A 27,692-nucleotide genomic window follows, 5' to 3' on the forward strand; every position below is an offset into this window, starting at 1 on the left:
CTGATGTAAGGGGGCTGGTAATGGGACACTCTGATGTAAGGGGGTGCTGATGGAACACTCTGATGTAAGGGGGCTGCTGATGGGACACTCTGATGTTAGGGTGTGCTGATGGGACACTCTGATGTAAGGGGGCTGGTAATGGGACACTCTGATGTAAGGGGGTGCTGATGGGACACTCTGATGTAAGGGGGTGCTGATGGGACACTCTGATGTAAGGGGGTGCTGATGGGACTCTCTGATGTAAGGGGGTGCTGATGGGACTCTCTGATGTTAGGGAGTGCTGATGGGACACTCTGATGTAAGGGGGCTGGTGATGGGACACTCTGATGTAAGGGGGCTGCTGATGGGACACTCTGATGTAAGGGGTCTGCTGATGGGACACTCTGATGTATGGAGGTGCTGTTAATGGGACACTCTGATGTAAGGGGGCTGGTAATGGGACACTCTTATGTAAGGGGGCTGGTGATGGGACTCTCTGATGTTAGGGGGTGCTGATGGGACACTCTGATGTAAGGGGGTGCTGATGGGACACTCTGATGTTAGGGAGTGCTGATGGGCCACTCTGATGTAAGGGGGCTGGTGATGGGCCACTCTGATGTAAGGGGGCTGGTGATGGGACACTCTGATGTAAGGGGGCTGCTGATGGGACACTCTGATGTAAGGGGCTGCTGATGGGACACTCTGATGTAAGGGGGCTGCTGATGGGACACTCTGATGTAAGGGGGCTGCTGATGGGACACTCTGATGTATGGAGGTGCTGGTAATGGGACACTCTGATGTAAGGGGGCTGGTAATGGGACACTCTGATGTAAGGGGGCTGGTAATGGGACACTCTGATGTAAGGGGGTGCTGATGGGACACTCTGATGTAAGGGGGCTGCTGATGGGACACTCTGATGTTAGGGTGTGCTGATGGGACACTCTGATGTAAGGGGGCTGGTAATGGGACACTCTGATGTAAGGGGGCTGGTAATGGGACACTCTGATGTAAGGGGGTGCTGATGGGACACTCTGATGTAAGGGGGTGCTGATGGGACACTCTGATGTAAGGGGGTGCTGATGGGACTCTCTGATGTAAGGGGGTGCTGATGGGACTCTCTGATGTTAGGGAGTGCTGATGGGACACTCTGATGTAAGGGGGCTGGTGATGGGACACTCTGATGTAAGGGGTGCTGATGGGACTCTCTGATGTTAGGGGGTGCTGATGGGACACTCTGATGTTAGGGTGTGCTGATGGGACACTGATGTAATGGGGCTGGTAATGGGACACTCTGATGTAAGGGGACTGGTAATGGAACACTCTGATGTAAGGGGGTGCTGATGGGACACTCTGATGTAAGTTGGTGCTGATGGGACTCTCTGATGTAAGGGGGTGCTGATGGGACTCTCTGATTTAAGGGGGTGCTGATGGGACTCTCTGATGTAAGGGGGCTGGTGATGGGACACTCTGATGTAAGGGGGTGCTGATGGGACTCTCTGATGTTAGGGAGTGCTGATGGGACACTCTTATGTAAGGGGGCTGCTGATGGGACACTCTGATGTAAGGGGGCTGCTGATGGGACACTCTGATGTAAGGGGGCTGCTGATGGGACACTCTTATGTAAGGGGGCTGGTAATGGGACACTCTGATGTAAGGGGGCTGGTAATGGGACACTCTGATGTAAGGGGGCTGGTAATGGGACACTCTGATGTAAGGGGGTGCTGATGGGACACTCTGATGTAAGGGGGCTGCTGATGAGACACTCTGATATACGGAGGTGCTGGTAATGGGACACTCTGATGTAAGGGGGCTGGTAATGGGACACTCTGATGTAAGGGGGCTGGTGATGGGACACTCTGATGTAAGGGGGTGCTGATGGGACTCTCTGATGTTAGGGGGTGCTGATGGGACACTCTGATGTTAGGGAGTGCTGATGGGACTCTGATGTTAGGGAGTGCTGATGGGACACTCTGATGTAAGGGGGCTGGTGATGGGACACTCTGATGTAAGGGGGTGCTGATGGGACTCTCTGATGTTAGGGGGCGCTGATGGGACTCTCTGATGTTAGGGAGTACTGATGGGACACTCTTATGTAAGGGGGCTGGTGATGGGACACTCTGATGTAAGGGGTGATGATGGGACACTCTGTTGTAAGGGGGTGCTGATGGGACACACTGATGTTAGGGGGCGCTGATGGGACACTCTGATGTTAGGGAGTGCTGATGGGACACTCTTATGTAAGGGGGCTGGTGATGGGACACTCTGATGTAAGGGGGTGCTGATGGGACTCTCTGATGTTAGGGTGTGCTGATGGGACACTCTGATGTAAGGGGGCTGGTAATGGGACACTCTGATGTAAGGGGGCTGGTAATGGGACACTCTGATGTAAGGGGGTGCTGATGGGACTCTCTGATGTTAGGGTGTGCTGATGGGACACTCTGATGTAAGGGGGCTGGTAATGGGACACTCTGATGTAAGGGGGCTGGTAATGGGACACTCTGATGTAAGGGGGTGCTGATGGAACACTCTGATGTAAGGGGGCTGCTGATGGGACATTCTGATGTACGGAGGTGCTGGTAATGGGACACTCTGATGTAAGGGGGCTGGTAATGGGACACTCTGATGTAAGGGGGCTGGTAATGGGACACTCTGATGTAAGGGGGCTGGTGATGGGACACTCTGATGTAAGGGGGTGCTGATGGGACTCTCTGATGTTAGGGGGTGCTGATGGGACACTCTGATGTTAGGGAGTGCTGATGGGACTCTCTGATATTAGGGAGTGCTGATGGGACACTCTGATGTAAGGGGGCTGGTGATGGGACACTTTGATGTAAGGGGGTGCTGATGGGACACTCTGATGTTAGGGGGTGCTGATGGGACACTCTGATGTTAGGGAGTGCTGATGGGACTCTCTGATGTTAGGGAGTGCTGATGGGACACTCTGATGTAAGGGGGCTGGTGATGGGACACTCTGATGTAAGGGGGTGCTGATGGGACTCTCTGATGTTAGGGGGCGCTGATGGGACTCTCTGATGTTAGGGAGTACTGATGGGACACTCTTATGTAAGGGGGCTGGTGATGAGACACTCTGATGTAAGGGGTGATGATGGGACACTCTGTTGTAAAGGGGTGCTGATGGGACACACTGATGTTAGGGGGCGCTGATGGGACTCTCTGATGTTAGGGAGTGCTGATGGGACACTCTCATGTAAGGGGGCTGGTGATGGGACACTCTGATGTAAGGGGGTGCTGATGGGACACACTGATGTTAGGGGGCGCTGATGGGACACTCTGATGTTAGGGAGTGCTGATGGGAGACTCTTATGTAAGGGGGCTGGTGATGGGACACTCTGATGTAAGGGGGTGCTGATGGGACTCTCTGATGTTAGGGTGTGCTGATGGGACACTCTGATGTAAGGGGGCTGGTAATGGGACACTCTGATGTAAGGGGGCTGGTAATGGGACACTCTGATGTAAGGGGGTGCTGATGGGACACTCTGATGTAAGGGGGCTGCTGATGGGACACTCTGATGTATGGAGGTGCTGGTAATGGGACACTCTGATGTAAGGGGGCTGGTAATGGGACACTCTGATGTAAGGGGGCTGGTAATGGGACACTCTGATGTAAGGGGGCTGGTGATGGGACACTCTGATGTAAGGGGGTGCTGATGGGACTCTCTGATGTTAGGGGGTGCTGATGGGACACTCTGATGTTAGGGAGTGCTGATGGGACTCTCTGATATTAGGGAGTGCTGATGGGACACTCTGATGTAAGGGGGCTGGTGATGGGACACTCTGATGTAAGGGGGTGCTGATGGGACACTCTGATGTTAGGGGGTGCTGATGGGACACTCTGATGTTAGGGAGTGCTGATGGGACTCTCTGATGTTAGGGAGTGCTGATGGGACACTCTGATGTAAGGGGGCTGGTGATGGGACACTCTGATGTAAGGGGGTGCTGATGGGACTCTCTGATGTTAGGGGGCGCTGATGGGACTCTCTGATGTTAGGGAGTACTGATGGGACACTCTTATGTAAGGGGGCTGGTGATGAGACACTCTGATGTAAGGGGTGATGATGGGACACTCTGTTGTAAGGGGGTGCTGATGGGACACACTGATGTTAGGGGGCGCTGATGGGACTCTCTGATGTTAGGGAGTGCTGATGGGACACTCTCATGTAAGGGGGCTGGTGATGGGACACTCTGATGTAAGGGGGTGCTGATGGGACACTCTGATGTTAGGGGGTGCTGATGGGACACTCTGATGTTAGGGAGTGCTGATGGGACTCTCTGATGTTAGGGAGTGCTGATGGGACACTCTGATGTAAGGGGGCTGGTGATGGGGCACTCTGATGTAATGGGTGATGATGGGACACTCTGTTGTAAGGGGGTGCTGATGGGACACACTGATGTTAGGGAGTGCTGATGGGACACTCAAAATGTAAGTGGGCCGGTCTGGATGAAGTCCAGGGCCAAATTTCTGTCCCAGCCCAGCCCTGGTGGAGAGGGATCAGAACTGTGACCCCGTTAGGGAGACTCACCCTCTACTTTCATTTTTAACCATTATCATCGAAAGTGAAGGTAAAAGGAAATCACTAATTTTGGGTTGACGCCGAAACAGGATTATCGGCACTAGTTCTGGTGACACCCAGGGATTCCCTTACTCAGAAGGGATTTCCTCTCAATTCCTGTATTTGGCATGGGATAGGATGTGAAAGGAAGTCTGAACAACGAGCCACAGATGTGGAAAGAAAACTGACGGGTGGTTGTAACCCTCCCTTGCTCTATTAAAAAGAAAAAGAAAAAAAATTTGGTCTACAGTTCAACAATAAGGGCTCATTTACTTGGGCACCATACAGCATTAGGACCCCTTTCACGCTGAGCCGTGGCCGCATTAGCGCTAAAGCAGTGAGCATTTTAGCTGCACTTTAGTGATGTTTAATCAGGGTGTTTAACCCCCACTAGCTGGGCACTTTTAACCCCCGCTAGCGGCTGAAGAGGGGGTTAAACGTACCCATGTTGTGGCGCTTCCGAAGTACTTTTCAGGCTCTTTGGAAGCGCTGCCAATTCATTTCAATGGGCAGGGTGTTTTGGAAGCTTTGTATACAGCACTCCCAATCCGCTCTAAAGATGCTGCTTGCAGGACTTTTCCTAACGTCCCCCAAGCGCACCGCCCCAGTGTGAAAAGACACACTTGATTGAAAAACAATGAAAAATATTTTATTACATAAAACAAACAAGGAAGTAATATACAATATACATAAAAAAAATATCTCTGGGTACAATTATAAAGACACTGTTAATAACAATGTGCACCACATAGGTTTATAATATAATCCATGTAGGTATAGCCACCCTACGCGCTTCGGAGCTTAATAAAGCATATCCTTCTTCAGGGGTGTAGATACAACATTAACATGGAATCTGTTGAATAACGGAGGACAAGATATTAGAGCGGGAGATGTAAGCGCCCAGATGTAATCCACATATAAACTGACAAAAGAATCCATATAAGCCATGGGAATACCATGGATTTGGGGGTGACAAATAATGAAATAAAAAATGGTCATGTAATAGAGTTGCACAAAATGCTGAAGGCCTCCCTCGCCCTTAAAGGTACAGAATAAAATAATTAGCTTCAAACACTGGCAAAATAGAACGATAATCAATTATTATAGTGCAATATAACTCTACTGCTTAGTTTAACAATAACACAATCATACAACAGTTCATTTAGCAATAACGCCATCAAAATAAATAATAGTACATATTGGATGACTTATATGTAAAAAGCGCAAAAGATGACAAAAAAAGATAGTGGTATAAATATCATAAGTATAAGTAGCTAATTCCCTATTGTTTCCTACCCCCTGAGACGAACCCTTCCAAAAACGGTTTGAACCAAATAGTGTCGTTAAGACCCGGAGACTGAGTAGCTTTCAAGGAGTGAATCCATCTGCAGGAGAATTTTGTTCCAATCTCCCCCCCTGTGGTTTGGGTGAATTCTGTCCAAGATGAGGAATTTGATTTTGGGGAGTTTCCCCCATGGACTAAGGTGGTGTGGCGGCCTAGGGGGAGGTCCGGATCACAGGTGCGCATACTAGTAATATGCCTATATGCACGTTTCCAAAATTCCTGTTTGGTTTTGCCAACGTAAAAACAACTGCACTCACACAGGAGCAAATAAATTACTCTGAATGTGTGGCAGTTGGCAAAGTGTTTTGGGTGAAAGATTTTGCCATTGGGCAAAAGTGGATTTTTTTGTGTCAACATAAATTTGCAGTTATGACATTTACCGCATGTAAAAGTGCCTTTGTATTTGCAGTGTGTAAAACTTGTAGCGTCTCGAAATTCACTTTTCACAAGGGTGTCACCAATGGATGTGGCTTGTTTGAAAGTAAAGGAGGGTTTTGATGTCACAAATTTGCCTAGAGACGGATCGCATGTAAGAATGTGCCAGCATTTTTCAATCATTTTCTTAACCTGCTCTTGTTGGTTGCTAAATTTAGTTATAATTCTGATATCCTCAGTTTCCTTTTTAGATTTTTTGCGATGTATAAGGTCGATTCTATTGTGAAGGCAAGCTCGTTTGAAGGCGCGCTTCAGGGAGGTATGGGAATAGCCCCGCAAAAGCAATCTCTTGCGGAGCTGATTGGCCTCCTCCCGAAACACGACCTCATCCGAGCAATTACACCTAACTCGAAGGTACTGGCTGTACGGGATAGAATTTATTAGGGGTTTGGGATGAAAGCTTGACACGTAGAGAATAGAGTTGCCTGCAGTTGGCTTCCTAAATAGTTTACTTAACACTTTGCCAGATTCACCCCTGTAAATCTCCACATCAAGGAAGGTGATGCGATCAAGATCAGAGTTCATAGTAAAATGTAGATTAAAGTTATTCTTGTTAATTCTCAGGAGCCACTGTTCTAACGGGTCATGGGGGCCGTCCCAGATGATGAAGATGTCGTTGATGTACCGGTACCAACAAAGAATGTGGTCCGAGTACATCGACAAGTCCTCATCATCCAGAACCATTGCCTCCCACTCCCCCAGGTACAGGTTGGCGTAGGATGGGGCATAGCAGGTCCCCATCGCTACCCCCTGCACCTAGAGGAAGTAGGAGCCGTTGAAGGTGAATACATTGTGTTGTAAAATGAAATCTAAAATTGACATGATAAACTCCCCGTATCTCGGGTCGATCTCGGGGTTCTTGGATAGAAAGTGTTGAACAACTGCTATCCCCTTTTATCGTGAGGGATCGAGTTGTAAAGGGATTCTGCATCCACTGCTACAAAGATGGCGTGGTCCAGAATGATTAAGGAATCAATGACTTGAAGAAACTAAAGAGTATCCTTAACAAAGGAAGGCAAGGAGGAAACTTTGCTAGTGTTGTCACTGACAGCCAACGCCTGAGATAATTGGCCTACCAGGGGGGTTGTTTGCATTCTTGTGAATTTTTGGCAAAGCATAAAATACGGGAACACGTGGAAATTTATTTTGAACAAATTCCCAAGTTTGTTGGGTGATAATTTGATTAGAGAAGGCCGAATCAATGATAGCATAAAACTCAAGGGTGTACTTCTTCACAATGTTGGCAGGGACACAACGGTACCAGTCAGTGTTGCTGAGTATTTTAGTGCACATTTCGATGTATGTTGTATTGTCAAGAAGGACAATATTTCCTCCCTTATCTGATGTTTTAATTGTGATATTTTTGTTAAGTGAGAGTTGTTTAAGGGCTATGTGTTCCTGTCTACTGAGGTTGGCTAGGACCTGCGTTTCCGGATTTTTAACGCTTCCAAATCATTGTAGATGAGCTTCAAAAATGCTGCGGCATTAGGGCATGTACTGGGGGCAGGGCAAAAGTCAGATTTCTTCTTAAGATTGGATTTAGTTTACCTTAAAAGGGATATCCTGTGGATCTACTGTGTCCTCCAACAAGGAGGTTAAATCGAGTTGATCAATAAGGTCAATTGGATTATTTTCTTTCAAAAGGGCCACTAATTGGTCCAGTGCTTGTGTTTCTTGGGAGGTGTGTGTAGTATGAACTTCCTTATTGGAGAAAAGTTTCTTTAGAAGTAATTTACGAACAAATAATTGAAGGTCTTTATATACGTCGAATACATCAATATCTTGGGTAGGGCAAAAATTGAGGCCTTTCCTCAGGACGTTAATTTCATCAACAGGGAGCTTGTAAGAAGAAAGATTAACTTTGGTTAAATCAGATAATAACTCGCCTGCAAAAACGGCTCTCCTGCAGTCTGTGTGGAAGCCCCAAGTGCTTTCACACTGAGGAGATGCGCTGGCAGGACTTTAAAAAAAAGTCCTGCAAGCAGCATCTTTTGAGTGGTGTATACCGCTCCTCCACCACTCCTGCCCATTGAAATGAATGGGCACCACTGCCGAAGCACCTGCAATGCGATTTGGCAGCTGAGCTTCACGGGCACATTTAACCCCTTCCTGGGCCGCTAGCTGAATTATAAGTGCCCCGCTAAAATGACGGTAAAGCGCTGCTAAAACTGGCAGCGTTTTACCGTCAACGCCTGCTCGCTCCAGTGTGAAAGCAGCCTTAAGACCCCTTTCACACCAGGGTGTTTTGCAGGCGCTATAGCGTTAGAAATAGAGCTTGCAAAACGCCCTAAAGAAGCTGCACCATTGTGTGTAGTGTGAAAGCCCGAGGGCTTTCACACGACAGCGGTGCACTGGCAGGACGTCAGAAAAAAGTCCTGCCAGCAGCTTCTTAGGAGCGGTGTGTTTACCGCTCCTCCACCACTGCTCCCTATTGAAATCAATGGGGCAGCGCTGTAATACTGCCGGAAAAACGCCGCTATTGCGGCGTATTGCTGGCGGGTTTAACCCTTTCGCGGCCGATAGTGGGGGTAAAAGTGCCCCGCTAGCACCCGAAATGCGCCGCAAATCCGGCGGTAAAACGCCACTAAAAATAGCAGCGTTTTACCACCCACGCTATCGGTGGTGTGGTGTGAAAGGGGTCTTGGTGATACAGAAAATTTCTTACATTAAACAAAACAAACATCCAAACAGTTCACGTGTATGTATAATTTAGAATTATATATATATATATATATATATATATATATATACATATAAAAAACAGGTAATCAAAACTTTTGGATGAAAAAAATGGGCTAACTTTACTGTTTTTTTTTTTTTTTTTTTTAAATCTGTGTATTTTTTCCCCAAAAAATTGAGTTTGAAAGACCGCTGCGCAAATACCGTGTGACATAATATATTGCAACAACCGCTATTTTATTCCCTAGGATCTCTGCTAAAAAAATAGGATTTTTATATACAGCTTACCTGTAAAATCCTTTTCTTGAGAGTACATCACGGGACACAGGAGCTTCATTACATAGTGGGTTATATAGGCACCTCTGGTGATTGGACACTGGTTGACCCAATTAAAGAGAATTCCTCCCCTATATAACCCCTCCCATCAGGGAGGCACCTCAGTTTTGTAGCAAAGCAATAAGAAACCACGTAAAACCCAAGAGGGGCGGGAGCCCTGTGTCCCGTGATGTACTCTCAAGAAAAGGATTTTACAGGTAAGCTGTATATAAAAATCCTATTTTCTTGATCATACATCACGGGACACAGGAGCTTCATTACATAGTGGGATGTCCCATAGCAATGCTCAGGTTGAGGGGAGGGAGACACAGATCATAATCGAAGACCGCCAGGGACTTGAGGACCTAAACTGCAGCCTGCAGAACACTACGCCCAAAGGCGATATCCTCTTGCCCTCTGACATCCACCTGGTAGAATCTGGTGAATGTGTGGACTGATGACCAAGTCGCAGCCTTACAGATCTGAGCCAGGGAGGCCTGGTGATGCACTGCCCAAGAAGCACTTACAGCCCTAGTAGAGTGCGCTTTCACCTGAAAAGGAGGAATCTTCCCCTTTAAGTCATAGGCCTGAGAAATAACCTGTCTGATCCACCTCGAGAGAGTGGACTTTGACGCTGCCTGACCCCTTTTAGGGCCCTCTGGCAGAATAAATAAACAGTCAGTTTTTCTTATCTGAGCAGTTGCCTGAAGATAAAGACTGATTGCTCTAACCACATCTAAAGTGTGTAAGGATTCTTCCTCTGTGGACTGAGGGTTTGGAAAAAAGGATGGTAGGACTACATCCTGATTCAGGTGAAAACCTGAAACTACCTTAGGTAGAAAGGACCCGTTGGGACGCATGACCACTCGGTCCTTATGGATAATTAAATAGGGCTCTTTACAGGAAAGAGCTGCCAATTCTGATACCCTTCTAGCCGTGGATATGGCTACTAGGAACACCAGCTTCTTTGTCAGGAGAGTTAAAGAAGCCAGATGCAGAGGTTCAAATGGTTGGGCTTCTAAGGCCGAGAGAACCAAATTCAGATCCCAAGGGCATACCGGAGGTTTGACTGGTGGTCTCATCCGCATAGCCCCCTGGATAAAAGCCCGTACTAGGGAATGTGATGCAAGCGATCTTTGAAAAAAGACCGATAGGGCCGAAATCTGCACCTTGATGGTGCTTATGGCCAAATTCATTTCAAGGCCTGATTGGAGAAAGGCCAAGATTCTGCTAATGACATACCTTCTAGGATGCCATCTCCTGGGTTCACACCAGGACACATATGCCCTCCAGATCTTGTAATAGATACGCCTGGAGGCCGGTTTTCTGGTATTGACCAGAGTGGAGAGGACTGGCCCCGAAAGACCACGGCCTCTCAAAATGTGGGTCTCAGCAGCCAGACCGTCAAATTCAGACTGCGTAAAGCAGGGTGGTAAATTGGACCCTGTGAGAGCAGATCTGGCCAGAGAGGGAGGGTCCATGACCTGCCCACTGCCAACTTCATGATTTCTGAGAACCATGGTCGCCTGGGCCAAGCCGAGGCCACTAGAAGGACCGGCTTCGTCTCCCTCTTGACCCTTCCCAAGAACCTCGATAACAGCGGGTTCGGGGGGAAGGCATAGATCAGATTGTACTGATCCCAGGGAACTGTCAGAGCATCTGACCCCTGAGCAAGTGCATCTCTTGTCCTTGACACAAAGTTGTCCAGCTTCCTGTTGAATCTGGACGCAAACAAATCCACGTCTGGAGTGCCCCACTTGTGACATATGTCCTGAAACACATCGGGGTGCAGAGCCCATTCTCCTGAGCACAACTGCTGGCGGCTGAGATAATCTGCCTGCCAATTCTCCACTCCTGGGATGAAGACTGCAGAGAGGCACGGAACATGCTCTTCTGCCCAGACAAGTATGCGATTCACCTCCTTTTGGGCCACCAGACTTCTGGTACCGCCCTGGTGATTGATGTAAGCCACCGCGGTGGCATTGTCGGACTGAATCCGAACTGGGAAACCTCGCAGTCTGTGAGACCACTCTCTGAGTGCCATGTAAACTGCCCGAATCTCCAAGATATTTATGGGCAGCAGACTTTCGGTCGCAGACCATTTTCCCTGCGAGCATGTTTCCTGCAACACGGCTCCCCAGCCTGTCAGGCTGGCATCCGTGGTGACAATCTTCCATGAGAGGGGAAGAAAGGTTTTGCCTTTCAGCAAATTTTTGGTCTGTAACCACCAGACAAGACTTTTGCGTGCCTGAGGGGATAAACGCATAGGAAGACCCAGGGATTGGGGCTTCCTGTTCCAAGTCGCAAGGATGCATCTTTGCAGGGGCCTTGAGTGGAACTGGGCAAATGGAACGGCCTCGAAAGAGGCGACCATCTTTCCCAACAGTCTCATGTACAACCGAATGGAGGAGGATCTTCTGCCCAAAATCAGGCGCACTAGATCTCCAATGGCCAAGGCCTTTGGCTTTGGAAGGAACACCCTGCCCTGAGCGGTGTCGATAATCAGACCCAGGTAATCCAACCTGGTGGTCGGTTGTAAAGACGACTTTTCTAGGTTTATAATCCAACCTAGGCGGCCCAGATGTTCTAGCGTTTTGGTGACGCTGCGACTTAGGCATGTTGCAGTTCTCTCTACGAGAAGCAAGTCGTCTAGGTAAGCCATGACGGCTATGCCCTGAACTCTTAAGATTGCTAAGAGAGGGTCTAGAATCTTCGTGAAGACTCGAGGGGCCGTGGCTAGGCCGAATGGCAGGGCCACAAATTGAAAATGGCGCTGCTCTACCGCGAACCTCAGAAACTTCTGGTGTGCGGGAAATATTGGCACATGGAGATATGCGTCTTTGATATCTATTGATGCCATGAATTCTCCTCCTTGTAGGGAGGAGACCACAGTGCGTATTGACTGCATCCGGAAGGTCTGGATGTGTAGAAACCGGTTTAAGTCTCTCAGATCCAAGATAGGTCTGACACTTCCGTTTGGTTTTGGGACGGTGAAGAGATTCGAATAGAAACCTGAACCCTGATCTTTCGGGCTCACCTCTACTATCACACCTTGGGATAGTAATTGATCTAAGGCCAGAAATAGCGGTTTTTGCTTTATCGGATCCCTGGGGATCCTTGACCTTAGAAAACGGGAAGGTGGAATCTCCTGAAACTCTAGCCTGTAGCCCAGAGATACTGAAGAGATCACCCATTTGTCCTGAATCTCTTCCCGCCAGGCGCCTGCAAACTGCAGGAGCCTTCCCCCCACTCGGCCGAGCGGGGGCGCCCCCTTCACAAGGATGTCTTGGAGGTCTGCTTGGCAGGCTTCCGCCCCCAAGTCTTTTTCTGTCCCTGGGCTCGGCCCTGAGGCTTTGTAGCCGAGGAGGGCTGAGAAGGCCGTCGCCACTGTTTAGAGCTTGACGCTTCGGGAGAGAGAGTACGCCTGAATGAAGGACGTTTACTCTTTTTGACTGGAAGGAGTGTAGATTTACCTCCCGAAATATTTTGGACAAATTTATCTAATTCCTCTCCAAACAACCATTCCCCTTTAAACGGGAACCCAGTCAAATGCTTCTTGCATGACATTTCAGCAGCCCAATTTTTTAGCCATAGCGCCCTACGCATGTGTACCAGCATGAGGGACAAACGTGATGCTTGTTGGACAGAATCCAAAATTGCATCAATTATGAAACATAAGATGTGAGGCATCTCTGCATATTTCTCTACTTCCTCATTAGGAAGGAGTTCAAACATCTGTTTAACCTGTTCCTTAAGGAACTGACACAACCCCACTGCTGCGACTGTAGGTTGCACCACAGCGCCGGCCATGGGAAAGGAGGCTTTTAACAAGGTTTCCAGCCTTTTATCAGTTGGATCCTTAAATACCTGCGCATTATCCAAAGGACAAGTTAGGTTTTTATTCACACAAGAGATAGCCGCATCCACAGATGGGGCCCCCCATTTCTTGGTGAAGCTTTCCTCCACGGGATAATACATAGAAAACCTCTTGGGAGGAGTAAACAGTTTATCGGGATGTCCCCAGTCCTTATACATCAAGTCAGCCATTAAAGGATGAATTGGAAAGGAACAAGCAGTCTGTGGAGCTTTCCTGACTCCCAGGGAAGAGACAGAGGATGTAGCGACTTCAGCAGCTGGCATTCTGAACGTGGTACGCACCAATTCAGTGTAATACTGCACCTGCTTTCTGAGTGCCTGGGAGGAGGGGACTGACTCCTCATCCTCTGACTGATCCGACTGCTCATGATCCCTTTCCAAAGATAGGGATCTCTCCTCATTTTCAGAGCAGCTGTCTGAGAGAGGGGTTTCAGCAGAGGGAGGGGATCTACCCCTTTTCTTGCTATCTTTTAGGGAAGCAGAAATAAAATTCATTATCCTCCCTTCAAAACTCTCCAATGAAGCCCTAAGGGAGTCCTCAGTGACATAGACCGGGGCTGCGACATTAGGAGAGGCTGCAAAGCCTGAAAGGGGCACTGACTCGTCTTGAGATGCAGGCTCCACTCTTGCAGAGGGGGATGGTAATCTGCATGCACCTTTAGAACCCCTAGACCTAGGCGGTGACCTGCCAGTGCTTTTGTTACCTGCCCCTGAAACCCTCTTACGAGGAGACATAGTACTGAGCTACAAAGCAGAGTTACTAGTGTAAAATGCAATCACTTTGTTGTGCTTAAAGTCTCACAATAAATCAATATAAGCTTAACTGCACAATATGATGCCGAGTAGGTGTCTTAAGGTTCGCCTGGATCCAATCCCACGGATGCTTACAGCCCACAGCTCCTGTGTCTCACCTTACAGTCCCCTGACGCTCTGGGCTTTTAAAACGGCCGTTTTGGCGCCTGCATTGCAGTCTGGAGCACTTGATTGTGCACAGCTGGCAACCACACCCCTTTTTTACTTATATTGTGGCAGGGACTGCAGGGAAACGTGAATAGCTGGGAGAACCAGGCATTTCACTGAGCGTGTTTGTTTGAAAGGCATGTAAGTATGCATCAGGCTTGCTCTTACTCCCTCAAGTGGTGGAAACCAGGTAAGACATACAACTACTCACAATGAAGAAATCCATTCATATATAAATATATAGGATGACTTCCCATACCTGTTCCCCGCCGCAGGAATTGCTGATTTCAGACCAATTCCAGCCTTCACCCATCACGGCGGGTATTGTTAGCCAACTTTCAGGCGTATCTGGGGTTCTTACGAAAAGATCCTCCTACCTGGGCCTTGTAAAAAACTCTGCCAGAAACTTACGGGCGCCCTGAGTAAACAGTACCCCAAGTCTGGTTGTCCCAGAGTCCAGTCTTCCAATGGAGAGGACTTACAGGCAAAACCTCGTGTCTTCGGCAGACGAGGCCCGGGTACCATACCATCTTGGGAGTCAATTATCGGCCCGAGGTATGGATCCGGTTTGTTGTAGCCCTTCGGCCCCCGCCGGGACCCGCATAGAGCTAAGTTTTACGTGACCATCGACCAGACACTGGCGAAAAAACTGAGGTGCCTCCCTGATGGGAGGGGTTATATAGGGGAGGAATTCTCTTTAATTGGGTCAACCAGTGTCCAATCACCAGAGGTGCCTATATAACCCACTATGTAATGAAGCTCCTGTGTCCCGTGATGTATGATCAAGAAATATATATATATAAGTTTTGGGGGTTCTAAGTGAATTTCTAGCAGAAAATACTGGATCTTTATTTGTAAGCATCAAGTGTCAAAAAAGATTTAGTCTTTAAATGGTTGAAACTGAGAACTTCTACACACAGAGTTCAATTCATTCATTCAAGTGTAAACATTGTATCATTTTGATCTTTTCTTGGCAGACTGCCCAGGAGACAAGTCACTGAAGTCATTTGCAAGTTGCGCTGAATATATCATCGGCCTTTTTTAACAGAACAATCGGCCGATGCCGATTAATTAAAAAACGCCAAATATCGGCTGATATATCGGTCGACCTCTAGTTGAGACTGTACAATTATGGGGGGTGCCCACAAGGATTTGTTCTAAAAAAGAAGGATCATTGGAAATGGTGTCAATAGAAGTAATAGTAATTGGGTTTTGATTTACAGTGCTAGTGTGGGTGTTAGGAGCGGCTTCCGGAACAGCCGCGGAAGGTGTAACCAACTGCCCCGGAAGTGATGTAGATGGAGGTGCAGATTGAGGATGTGTAATCATATAGAGTGTGAGTTTTTTAGCTTGTTGCTTTTCGGTGGAATCGCCGGAATATAAATTAGTACTCGGTGTGGTCTTGGATTTTTGATTAGATTGGGAATGTGAGGGGTGCGACTGATACGAGGAGTTTGATGTAGAACGGGGAAAAGAGGAAGTGTTTCTAATTGGTTGAGTAGAATTAACCGAGGGGTGTGGTAGATTTAAAGGGCCTTTACTTAAATTGGGTTTGTTGGAGGTAAAGGTCCATGTATGTATATTATATGTTACTTCCTTGTTTGTTTTATGTAATGAAATATTTTTGATTGTTTTTCAATCAAGTTGTATGTGCCTTTAAAATCCACCCCCACGGGATTCCTTTTTATAAACCATTTTTTCCGGATGTGGCACAACTAATACCGAAATGGGATCAGGAGATCAAGTCGTAGTCAAACATAATAGCGAATGGGGATTCATTTTGGATTTTCATATGCAATACAAAGTGGTAGAAGATATCTTCAAGCGGCATTGGCATGTCCTTTTGCTAGATAAAAAACGAAATCCTGCATTTCCATCTCAACCTCAATTTATTTATAGGAAGGCCCCAAATTTCGGTGACAAAATTATAAAAGAAAGTGGTTGACCCCCCGAAACCTCCAACTACTTTTTGGGATCGAAATGGCTTTTTTGCTTGCCGGAGATGCAAAGCTTGCTGAGAAATCTCTAGGCCAGTTAGATCATTATACAATTTTTCCTCTCCATCAAATAATCGAGTGTTCAACATAAAACAGTTTATTACATGTAACAGCACTCACGTTGTATATGCTTTAAAATGCCCTTGTGGGTTGATGTATATTGGAAGGACAAAAAGAAAATTTAGAGTGAGAATCGCTGAACACATTCATAAAATTAAAATTGGATTCAAAGACCATAATGTGTCGTTACATTTCAAACTCAAATATAATATGGACGCCACTGGTCTCCAATTTTGGGGAATTGAACAAATCAAACCCTATTGGAGAGGAATCAATATGGTACGGGAATTGTCAAAACACGAGACTCAATGGATATAATTAGTTGATGTTTTGAGTCCTAGGGGCCTGAATATCGAATTGGACATCAATTGCTTTATAAGTGACACTTAATCAGATTATATCAATTACATGGATGCGCCCCCTGTGGTGGATTAGATCATTTACGCTCTACCATTCATGCATTGTTAGAAGGGGTTGGATACACAGAATTATCTATATAAAGGAAAACCAGAGACGATCCTGTATAAAAGAACCACATCCGAGTACACACAAAGATCAATGATGATCGTAGAGTAGTGTGCATAAAAGTAATTACATAAGAGCAATCATATAAAAAGAATGACACACGTACGGATGGACTTACTATAGACGCTTCTGTGAAATATATACACAGATTTTCATTTGAATTAAAAATCATTTTCCAGTTAAAAATAATTTTTAAACTATAATTTATTTCTTAAACTAAAATCAATTTAGATTTGAATTTGTTCCTCGATTTTTTGATTATAGATGGGTTATTTACTAATCAAAATAAAAGGGCATAATCTATCATGGTGTTAAATCCCCATAATTTCTAAACCAGTTCCGGATTTATTCATTTCATTCTTAAGGTACTGTAATTTTAAATCTTTTTTTTTTTAATATATATTTTTTAATGAATTAATTAGTTTTAATTCATTAAATAATAGTGTGCTTGCTCTTACTTTCACAGCGATACCTCACATGTGTGGTGCCATGGGCATAGCATAAGGGGTTGCAGGGGTCACAATGGCAACCCTGTCCCTAGCTCCAGGGGGCCCCAGCAGCCTCCCTGCCATATTATCATATCCTCCACAAAGTCCAGCTCTGATCTGCCATAGGGCCCCACAGCCACGCTCCAGTACTGGGTTTCCATTTTGCCTTCCACAATTGACACCCCTCCAATCTCATTGGCTGTGAAGCATTTCCAGAATGGAGAGGAGCATGAGGTAAGAACAGCCCAGGATGGGTAAGTGTCTGTGCTGTGTGCTGGCAACATGGAATGGTAACCGTGCTTAGCGAGGCAAGAGGAGGAGACTGCTGCTGTCCTATAGCCATGATGGGACCTTCATGTGTCTTCTAGTCACCAGCTGGGATACTCTGTACGCCCCCACTCGGGGATGTCTGCTTACCCCGACTTCCCTGACAACTGGGGAAAAGATATACACCTCCGGGAGGTGACCTTCCCCCAACACCTTCCAAAACTCACAGAGAAACCTTCAGAAATTGCTAAAACAAATCCCTTAACATCTCATCAGGGGGCCCCTGAAGGGCTACTGGCTCCAGATTTCATGTCACATGGCTTTGCCGTCCCAGATCTAAGTTGCACCCCCCCAAAGCCCCCTGACCACCCCACTGCCCTGGATACTATGCCCGGCTGCTGAGCTCCTTTCCCATTACAGCACTCTATACTGCTCCTTCTCCGCAGGGCTGAAATCACATTCCTTTACAACACAGCCAGTTAGCCATGATCTCCACAGGGTGTATCTGCCTACTGCAAATACACTGCCGTTCTGACAGAGAATTTCGCAAGTCAGAAGGACAACATAAAAGCCAGAAACACCCTGTGAAGACTGAGAGACTGCGTGTAAAGGAATGTGATTTCAGACCTGTGTAGTGTGGGGGCCGAGGAACTCTATACAGTGCTGAGATGGGAAAGGAGCAATGTCAAGTGACCTGCCAGGGGTCCCTCTCCTCTGATTCTCCAACGGTAATCACTGTCCTCTCATGTAAAGAGGAACTCAAAACTCTTAAGCCACTTTGGGTATCTTGGCATGCAGTGGGTGTTTCTGCACGCACGGTTGAAGTGGTGGGTGGTAATGAGGGGGGTCCAGGCCAACTTTTGCATCGGGGCCCACAAGCTTCAAGGTATGCCTTGTGTGGTGCGACCGCTATTTACATAAGTATGCAGGACCTACATGCACGTTTACATTTGTGCATGAGCATGGGTGTATGGGGCGCTTACATATTTTTTTTTTTTTTTTGGATGAACTTTATTGCTATCACAAGGGATTAACAACATTCATGGTTTGTGACATATCCAGTTTTTAAGCCCATATCTCTCCTTTTGCCTCCAAAGCATGTGATCAAAGCAAGATCAGTTTGATCAGATGCTGTACAAACCAGTAATGGCTTCTAATCAAAACAAAAGTAATGTAACAGAAGAGGGGAAGAAACTCTTTCACAGTGATTGCGATTAGAGCGGTTATATTGGTAGCGGGCTCCCCGATGGGACAGGAGAGCCCGGTAAAGGTGGAGGGGGTCTCCCTTGCTCCATCTGTAAAAATGACCGAGAGGCTGTAGAGCCAATTGGACCATTTTTCCCCAAATAGCGAAACACTCAGAGAAAAAGGATAATACCAAGACCATTGTTGTAGCTGCACTGATCCTGATCCTTGCTGAGCTTGAATCCATGTATGACTGGCTTTAGTTTGCCTCTATAGATACCCTGTGCTGTTATTCCAGGTATAACAGGCCCCTGTGCACAAATGGCATCCCACACTGTGTATTTTTGGCCCAGGGATGACATCTAGCACCGTGTGTCACGGGCCCACAGATCAGGTGGCACACCGGATATGGCAATGGTACACTCATGAAAGGAGGATGGGAAAAGGGAAGTCTATTATAAAACATTTTCAGATGGGCATTCCAATCAGGTCCACCTATCAGTTTTTACGGCTGACTTGATTGGAAGGTCCATTCATCCCTATGGACAAGCAGCTGTACACAGACTTGTGTCCATTTACACCCGCCTACCCCTGGGTTCGATCGGGCCCTTAAAAACAAAGCGTAGAGGACTCTCTCTTGAGTTTAAGGTGAAGCAGTTCCTACTGAACTGTCCGAGATTCAAACCATGTATGGGCAGGCTGATTGCACCCAAGCTTATTGATCAATCCACTTGGGTACAACTAGCCTGTTTGATTTTTCATGAGATCATTGCTAGAGGTTAAGCAATAATCACTGTGGCTCTCCCCATGAGGAGAACACAATAGCTCCACGGGATGGATTCCCCCATCAACATCAGTGTTGATGGGGGAATGCACCTATTTTCTTTCCTGCAACCACAGGTTGAAAATCTAACCATCTATGGCTGGCTTAACAGTCATCGGAGTTGCACCTGCTCTGACTAGATGGAGTTTGGAATCAGACCTGTGTTCCGGTGCATTGTGTTTAGAACGAATAAAAGAAAAAAAAATTCTTACACACACTATTTATTTTTATTTCATTTTATTAAATGTTTTTCACAATATAACAATAAAGTATATACATAATTTCTTCTGCCATGATGCACCACAATGCATGGTAGTGCGTTGAACTGCATTGTGTTGAATTGTACTGCATGTGTGTTGGAAGTGCATTTGGTCAATGTGTTGGGGTACCATTGACGATGGATGGCACTGCACCACACTGATGCTTGTAACGTGAATTAAAAAAACATAGGTTGGGGTAATGCACATTTACCACAACACAATGGTGTGATTTTGCACTAAAGCATGGCAGTTCACAGAACCATCCAAAACACAAATTTCCCCAGCATACTTACCAGCTAGCCAGCATAATATAACGAAAAAAAGGCTAAACTGTTTCTGCAATTTACATTGGATGCAAATATATGTGAAGCCGCACTGCCACGTCAAGGCCCCTCTGCAAAGTGCGGTCCCTAACTATAATGTTTCTAAATTGAGAAATATATAGGAAGAAATAAATAGAGTGTCTAAACTAGTTACAATTTTTTTTTAAAAACAGAGGTTTTTGTTATATATTTGCATTCATAAGTGAAGCTACATAGAGCTCCCAGGGATCCCATTGGATCTTCCTTGTGGCTTGTGCTTGGTCACAGTGAGACCTCGTATGATTGGGATTTCTGTGTCCCTCTAATGTAATGTTTCCAGGGTATATGCCTGTTAACCCTCTAAGTCTTAGGTGCTCGCAGTGATACTGGTGTTAGGTTTAGAAAGTCTCTAGCACTCAAAAAGATTATTTCCACTTATTGTGAAAAAATTTCATATTATTCCAGCCACTGTTTTATTGCTGGTTTGATAGTACCAGAAAATAAAAAAAAACTGGCCTCCAACCTCCCCTTATAGCCAGTCCAACACACACCTAAAAAGTATCAGCCTCCCGCCTGCAAAAAAACCCTGTGTCACTCCTGGAGCCTGAACGGCCCACTTTGATGGAGCCAGAACGGGGGTGTCACACTCTCCTGGAGCCTGAAAAGGCCCATTCTTCTGGAGCCAAACTGGCCCATTCTTCTAGAGCCTGAACGGCCCGCTCTGATGGAGCCTGAACAGCCCTCTCTGATGGATCCTGAACGGCACAGTCTGATGGAGCCTGAACGGCCCGCTCTGATGGAGCCTGAACGGCACAGTCTGATGGAGCCTGAACCGCCCGCTCTGATGGATCCTGAACGGCACAGTCTGATGGAGCCTGAACCGCCCGCTCTGATGGAGTCTGAACGGGGGTGTCACACTCTGATGGAGCCTGAACGGGGGTGACACGTGCTGATGGAGCCTGAACGGGGGTGTCACACGCTGATGGAGCCTGAACGGGGGTGTCACATGCTGATGGAGTCTGAACGGGGGTGTCACACTCTGATGGAGCCTGAAAGGGGGTGTCACACGCTGATGGAGCCTGAAAGGGGGTGTCACACTCTGATGGAGCCTGAAAGGGGGTGTCACACTCTGATGGAGCCTGAAAGGGGGTGTCACACTCTGATGGAGCCTGAACGGGGATGACACGCGCTGATGGAGCCTGAACGGGGGTGTCACACGCTGATGGAGCCTGAACGGGGGTGTCACACTCTGATGGAGCCTGAAAGGGGGTGTAACACTCTGATGGAGCCTGAACGGGGGTGTCACATTCTCCTGGAGCCTGAAAAGGCCCATTCTTCTGGAGCCAAACTAGCCCATTCTTCTAGAGCCAGAGAAGCCCACTCTTCTGGAGCCTGAATCTCCCAATCGTCTGGAACCTGATCGGCCCAATCCCCTGAAGCCTGAATCTCCCATTCTTCTGAAACCTGATCGGCCCAATCTCCTGGAGCCTGAATCTCGCACTCTGATGGAGCCTGAATCTCGCACTCTGATGGAGCCTGAACTTCGCACTCTGATGGAGCCTGAACTTTGCACTCTGATGGAGCCTGAACTTCGCACTCTGATGGAGCCTGAACTTCACACTCTGATGGAGCCTGAACCTCGCACTCTGATGGAGCCTGAACCTCGCACTCTGATGGAGCCTGAACCTCGCACTCTGATGGAGCTTGAATGGGGGTGTCGCACTCTGATGGAGCCTGAACCTTGCACTCTGATGGAGCCTGAATGGGGGTGTCGCACTCTGATGGAGCCTGAATGGGGGTGTCGCACTCTGATGAAGCCTGAACGGGGGTGTCGCACTCTGATGGAGCCTGAACGGGGTTGTCGCACTCTTCTTGAGTCTGAACGTGGGCGACACACTTTTCTGGAGTTTGAACAATTTCTTCCAACTTGTTGGCAATCTTCACTCCCAAAAATTCTGCACCCCTCCCATTTAAGTGCAGTCCATCCCTTCCATAGAGCCGGGAAGCGACTGCAAAGTCAGACCAGTTCTCCATGAAGCCAAACTCCTCTTCTCTGCACCAGTTCTTCAGCCACTTGTTAAGCTCTCTAAGCTCCTGCTGCCTTTCTGGTGTGGCTTTAGGTACAGGCAGTATTTCTGAAAATACTGCTTTGGAGGTCCTTTTTTTCAACATAATCCCTATGTCCTTGAAATCATTTTGTAGACTGCTCCATCTTCCTCTAATTTGGTCATTTGTACCAATATGTACCAAGACAGCTGGGTCCTCTCCAGCCCCACGCAACAATCTTTCCATCCGATCTGCAATGTCCCGAACCCGAGCGCCTGGTAAACAACATACTGTTCGTAGTTGAGGGTCTTTGTGACAGATTGCCCTCTCTGTCCCTCTAATAATTGAGTCCCCTACCACCAGTATCTGCCTATTCTTTCTTGTAGCCTTGCCCCCATCTTTACTGGAGGAAATGTTCCCATGGTTCACCAGACATTTTGGTTGAGTCTCAATGTCGGGTACAGTCCCAATATGCACATGACACTCTTCTGGACTTTGCACACGAGCAACACGCTCTTCTGTAGTCTGAGCGGCGGCGGCGCACCCTTTTGGAGTCTGAGCGGCGGCTGCGCGCCCTTTTGGAGTCTGAGCGGCGGCGGTGCGCCCATTTGGAGTCTGAGCGGCGGCGGCGCGCCCATTTGGAGTCTGAACGGCGGCGGCGCGCCCATTTGGAGTCTGAGCGGTGGCGGCGGCGCGCCCATTTGGAGTCTGAGCGGCGGCGGCGCGCCCATTTGGAGTCTGAGCGGCGGCGGCGCGCCCTTTTGGAGTTTGAGCGGCGGCGGCGCGCCCATTTGGAGTCTGAGCGGCGGCGGCACGCCCATTTGAAGTCTGAGCGGCGGCGGCGCGCCCATTTCGAGTCTGAGCGGCGGCGGCGCGCCCATTTGAAGTCTGAGCGGCGGCGGCGCGCCCATTTCGAGTCTGAGCGGCGGCGGCGCGCCCATTTGGAGTCTGAGCGGCGGTGGTGCGCCCATTTGGAGTCTGAGCGGCAGTGGCGCGCCCATTTGGAGTCTGAGCGGCGGCGGCGCGCCCATTTGGAGTCTGAGTGGCGGCGCGCCCATTTGGAGTCTGAGCGGCGGCGGCGCGCCCATTTCGAGTCTGAGCAGCGGCGGCGTGCCCTCTTTTAGTCTGAGCGGCGGCGGCGCGCCCATTTCGAGTCTGAGCGGCGGCGGCGCGCCCATTTGAAGTCTGAACGGCGGAGGCGCACCCTTTTGGAGTCTGAGCGGCGGCGACGCGCCCTTCTGGAATCTGAGCGGCAGCGGCGCGCCCATTTGGAGTCTGAGCGGCGGCGGCGCGCCCATTTCGAGTCTGAGCAGCGGCGGCGTGCCCTCTTTTAGTCTGAGCGGCGGCGGCGCGCCCATTTCGAGTCTGAGCGGCGGCGGCGCGCCCATTTGAAGTCTGAACGGCGGAGGCGCACCCTTTTGGAGTCTGAGCGGCGGCGACGCGCCCTTCTGGAATCTGAGCGGCAGCGGCGCGCCCTTTTGGAGTCTGAGCGGCGGCGACGCTCCCTTTTGGAGTCTGAGCGGCGGCGGCGCGCCCTTCTGGAATCTGGGCGGCGGCGGCGGCTCGCCCTTCTGGAATCTGAGCGGCAGCGGCTCGCCCTTCTGGAGTCTGAGCGGCGGCGGCACGCTCTTCTGTAGTCTGAGCGGCGGCGGCACGCTCTTCTGTAGTCTGAGAGGCGGCGGCGCTCTCTTCTGGAGTCTGAGAGGCGGCGGCGCTCTCTTCTGGAGTCTGAGCGGCGGCGGCACGCTCTTTTGCAGTCTGAGCGGGGGCGGCGCGCTCTTCTGCAGTCTGAGCGGCGGCGGCGCGCTCTTCTGTAGTCTGAGCGGCGGTGGCACGCTCTTCTGTAGTCTGAGAGGCGGCGGCGCTCTCTTCTGGAGTCTGAGCGGCGGCGGCACGCTCTTTTGCAGTCTGAGCAGCGGTGGCACGCTCTTCTGCAGTCTGAGCGGCGGTGGCGCGCTCTTCTGGAGCCTGAGCGGCGGCGGCGCTCTCTTCTGCAGTCTGAGCGGCGGCGGCACGCTCTTCTGGAGTCTGAGCGGCGGCGGCGCGCTCTTCTGCAGTCTGAGCGGCGGCGGCGCGCTCTTCTGCAGTCTGAGCGGCGGCGGCGCGCTCTTCTGCAGTCTGAGCGGCGGCGGCGCGCTCTTCCGTAGTCTGAGCGGCGGTGGCACGCTCTTCTGGAGTCTGAGCGGCGGCGGCGCGCTCTTCTGCAGTCTGAGCGGCGGTGGCGCGCTCTTCTGCAGTCTGAGCGGCGGCGGCACGCTCTTCTGGAGTCTGAGCGGCGGCGGCGCGCTCTTCTGCAGTCTGAGCGGCGGCGGCGCGCTCTTCTGCAGTCTGAGCGGCGGCGGCGCGCTCTTCTGCAGTCTGAATGTGGACGAAACTCTCTTCTGCAGTCTGAATGTCCCTTTCAATACTGCTCACTGTGGCAGGCCTGCCGTGTGAGCTGTGTCTGCAGTAGATCTCGCCTTCATCTGCAATAAAACCAGAGGAATTTGATTTAGCATCTTTACCTACATTTCATATATTTTTCTTTATACAACATCAAATTATGAAGAAAAAAATTCAAAGCTCCACTTCCAGGGAGAAATAGTAAACCCGACATGACAGTGACATAGGAAAAACTGCTATTGGCTTTTGTATAAAAATGCTGATTGCCTGGCAGTTATGCTGACCCACTAAAATTCCATGATTGGAAGTTTGGAAGCCAACAACAAGTATTTTTAGCAGTATAATAAAAAAGCATTTCCCAAACATAGGTAATTGCTGTGGGCACATTGTGTGGGCTGCTAAGCAATTACATGGTGTTGATCACGTGGTGGAGTGTCGGATCATTTTATCAACTGAATATCTATCATAGAGATACTACCCAATATTAATATCACAACTTATAGACTCTCTCTGTTTTTTCATATTTATTGTTTGCACATTGCTACTTACTGGGTGTGTAATATATATGTGTATTGTTTATGTTATCACATTACCTAGCGCCACTATTTACTTTTAACCTATGTTTGGTAGATGCTGTTTTATTATAGCATTTCTTTTAAAGTGGCTGCTCTATATGTATCAGGTTTGTCTTTGGCGCAGTGATAAGATCTTAGGTAGCGGCTCATTGTGATCTGGTTGTGTATTATTTTTAGCAGTATGATGTTGCACTTTCATAGTTAAATGAGTGGGCAGGTCACAAAGGAAATTGTGACAGGAAGTAGTGGTGCCACCTGCCTGGCTGTACATTGTGGCAGGGGTTTGTGAAACATCAGACCAGCTAAGCAGGGGCTTTGTTGAGTGGCAGTTTTGTCAAGAAAGTGTGTCATTATCAGCCCTGAGATCAGAACACCACAGCAGCAAATGGAACTCCCTACATCTGAAAGAAATCTGGAGACATAAAAGAAATACTTTCCCTGGCCCCATTAGTTCAGCGGGGAGGGGAGTGTGTGTTTGTGTGTTGGGGGGCACTGCAGAAAGGAGACAATTTCTTCACATTCAGGCTGAGAGCTCTGCTGTTTCTTATAATTGAGATAAAATCCCAGCCTCTTTTATATCAATCTACCGGATTCCTCTGGTGAATTTATATACAAGAGGCTGGGATTGAAGAATCGGCTCCGGTGAGGACAGCTGTGGATGTTTGGACAGGTAAGTGTCTCTATATTAAAAGTTAGCAGCTATAGTATTTGTAGCTGCTGACTTAAAAATGTTTTGGGGTAGACTGGAGCGCCTCTTTAAAGTCCCACACCTTGCAAAACCTTGGGATCAGTGGACATGCGTCCTACAAGTGTGTTTTTTTTATTTTCTTTAGCCATGACAATTTCAGTTCTCTTATATGGGTTCAATTAAAGTGCTTATAAAGGCAGAGGGATTTTATCTTGCTGCATTTCTAAAAAAATAAAAAATAAATGTATGCATGCATCTCCCCCCCAGCCCCCCGCCCCCCTAGGCTCTCTTGCTCCTCACTGGCTCAGTAAAAAAAAAGAAATAATAATAATAGGCCAAAAAAGCCAATGCTGTAAAAAAAACACACTATTGCAAAAATGTTGAAAAACTCACTGCAAAGCTACTGCCATTTTTATAACATTATTATAACGTCCGGTGTGCATGAGGAAGCTTTACCATCACTGTAATGTATGGCATTGGTTTAACCACTTAAGCCCTGGACCAATTGTCAGCCTAAGGACCAGAGGTCTTTTTACAATTTTGCACTGCACTGCTTTAACTGGCAATTGCACGGTCATGCAATGTTGTACCCAAACAAAATTTGCGTCCTTTTCTTGCCACAAATAGAGCTTTCTTTTGATGGTATTTGATTGCCTCTGCGATTTTTATTTTTTACGATATAAATGGAAAAAGACTGAAAATTTTGAAAGAAAAAAAGATATTTTCTACTTTTTGTTATAAGAAAAATCGAATAAACTCAATTTCAGTCATACATTTAGGCCAAAATGTATTCAGCCCCATGTCTTTAGTAAAAAAAAGTCATTAAGCGTATATTTATTGGTTTGTGCAAAAGTTATAGCGTCTACAAACTAGAGTACATTTTCTGGAATTTACACAGCTTTTAATTTATGACTGCCTATCTCATTTCTTGAGGTGCTAAAATGGCAGGGCAGTACAACCCCCCCCATGACCCCATTTTGGAAAGTTGAAACCCCAAGAAAATTGCTGAGGGGCATGTTGAGACCATTGAATATTTTTTTTTTTTTGTCCCAAGTGATTGAATAATGACACAAACAAAAAAGTTTGCAAAAAGTTGTCACTAAATGATATATTGCTCACAATGCCATAGTTATATGTGGAATTTCACCCCAAAATATATTCTGCTGCTTCTCCTGAGTACGGGGATACCACATATGTGGGACTTTTTGGGAGCCTAGCCGCGTACGGGACCCCGAAAACCAATCACCGCCTTCAGGATTTCTAAGGGTGCAAATTTTTGATTTCACTCCTCACTACCTATCACAGTTTCGAAGGCCATAAAATGCCAAAATAGCACAAAACCCCCCCAAATGACCCCATTTTGGAAAGTAGACACCCCAAGCTATTTAATGAGAGGCATGTTGAGTCCATGAAATATTTTATATTTTGCCACAAGTTGCGGGAATATTACAAACTTTTTTTTGTGCACGAAGTTGTCACTAAATGATATATTGCTCACACATGCTATGGGCATAAGTGAAATTACACCCCAAAATAAATTCTGCTGCTTCTCCTGAGTACGGGGATACCACATGTGGGGGACTTTGTGGGAGCCTAGCCGTGTACCGTAAAACGCTACCAAAAAATACTGTTAGCGATGGCAGGGATCAGGCCTGACTCTGCAAACGCTGCAGTTATGTGTTTTGTAAGTGACAGTGATCAATCGATACTGCACTTGGGTGGGCTGGGCGGAGGGGCAAAACGCAGGTGCTAGCAGGTATCTGGGCTGGTCCCGCTAACAATGCTTTTTTTGTCGATTTGTGTGCCTATGTGTACCTACGTGTCAGTGTAGTGATTGGTGCACACTTACTACGTCCTCTCCTCGCAGTCCGGTCAAAAAGACCGCCCGAGGAGAGTGAAATCGTAAACACAGGGAGGGGAAGCTTCTCATTCGC

At 47.9% G+C, this 27,692-nt stretch overlaps 1 protein-coding gene across 10 annotated transcripts in view; it reads left to right on the top strand.

The window, feature by feature from the left end:
* LOC143988917 (b(0,+)-type amino acid transporter 1-like) overlaps positions 1-27,692 on the top strand; it is a 401,901-nt gene that overhangs the window by 291,890 nt on the left and 82,319 nt on the right. Inside the window, exon 1 of one of the 10 annotated variants that reach the window (XM_077488844.1) lies at positions 24,800-25,740. The exons of the other annotated variants lie outside the window; for them this stretch is intronic. The gene's annotated coding sequence lies outside the window, so the exon portion shown is untranslated. Of the gene's footprint in view, positions 1-24,799; positions 25,741-27,692 lie in introns of those variants that run through there. 10 annotated transcript variants of the gene reach the window in all.

The sequence above is a fragment of the Lithobates pipiens genome, unplaced genomic scaffold (assembly GCF_037356315.1).
Source record: "Lithobates pipiens isolate NorthernLeopardFrog02 unplaced genomic scaffold, aLitPip1_a1.2 Scaffold_18, whole genome shotgun sequence".
NCBI classification, from domain to species: domain Eukaryota; kingdom Metazoa; phylum Chordata; class Amphibia; order Anura; family Ranidae; genus Lithobates; species Lithobates pipiens.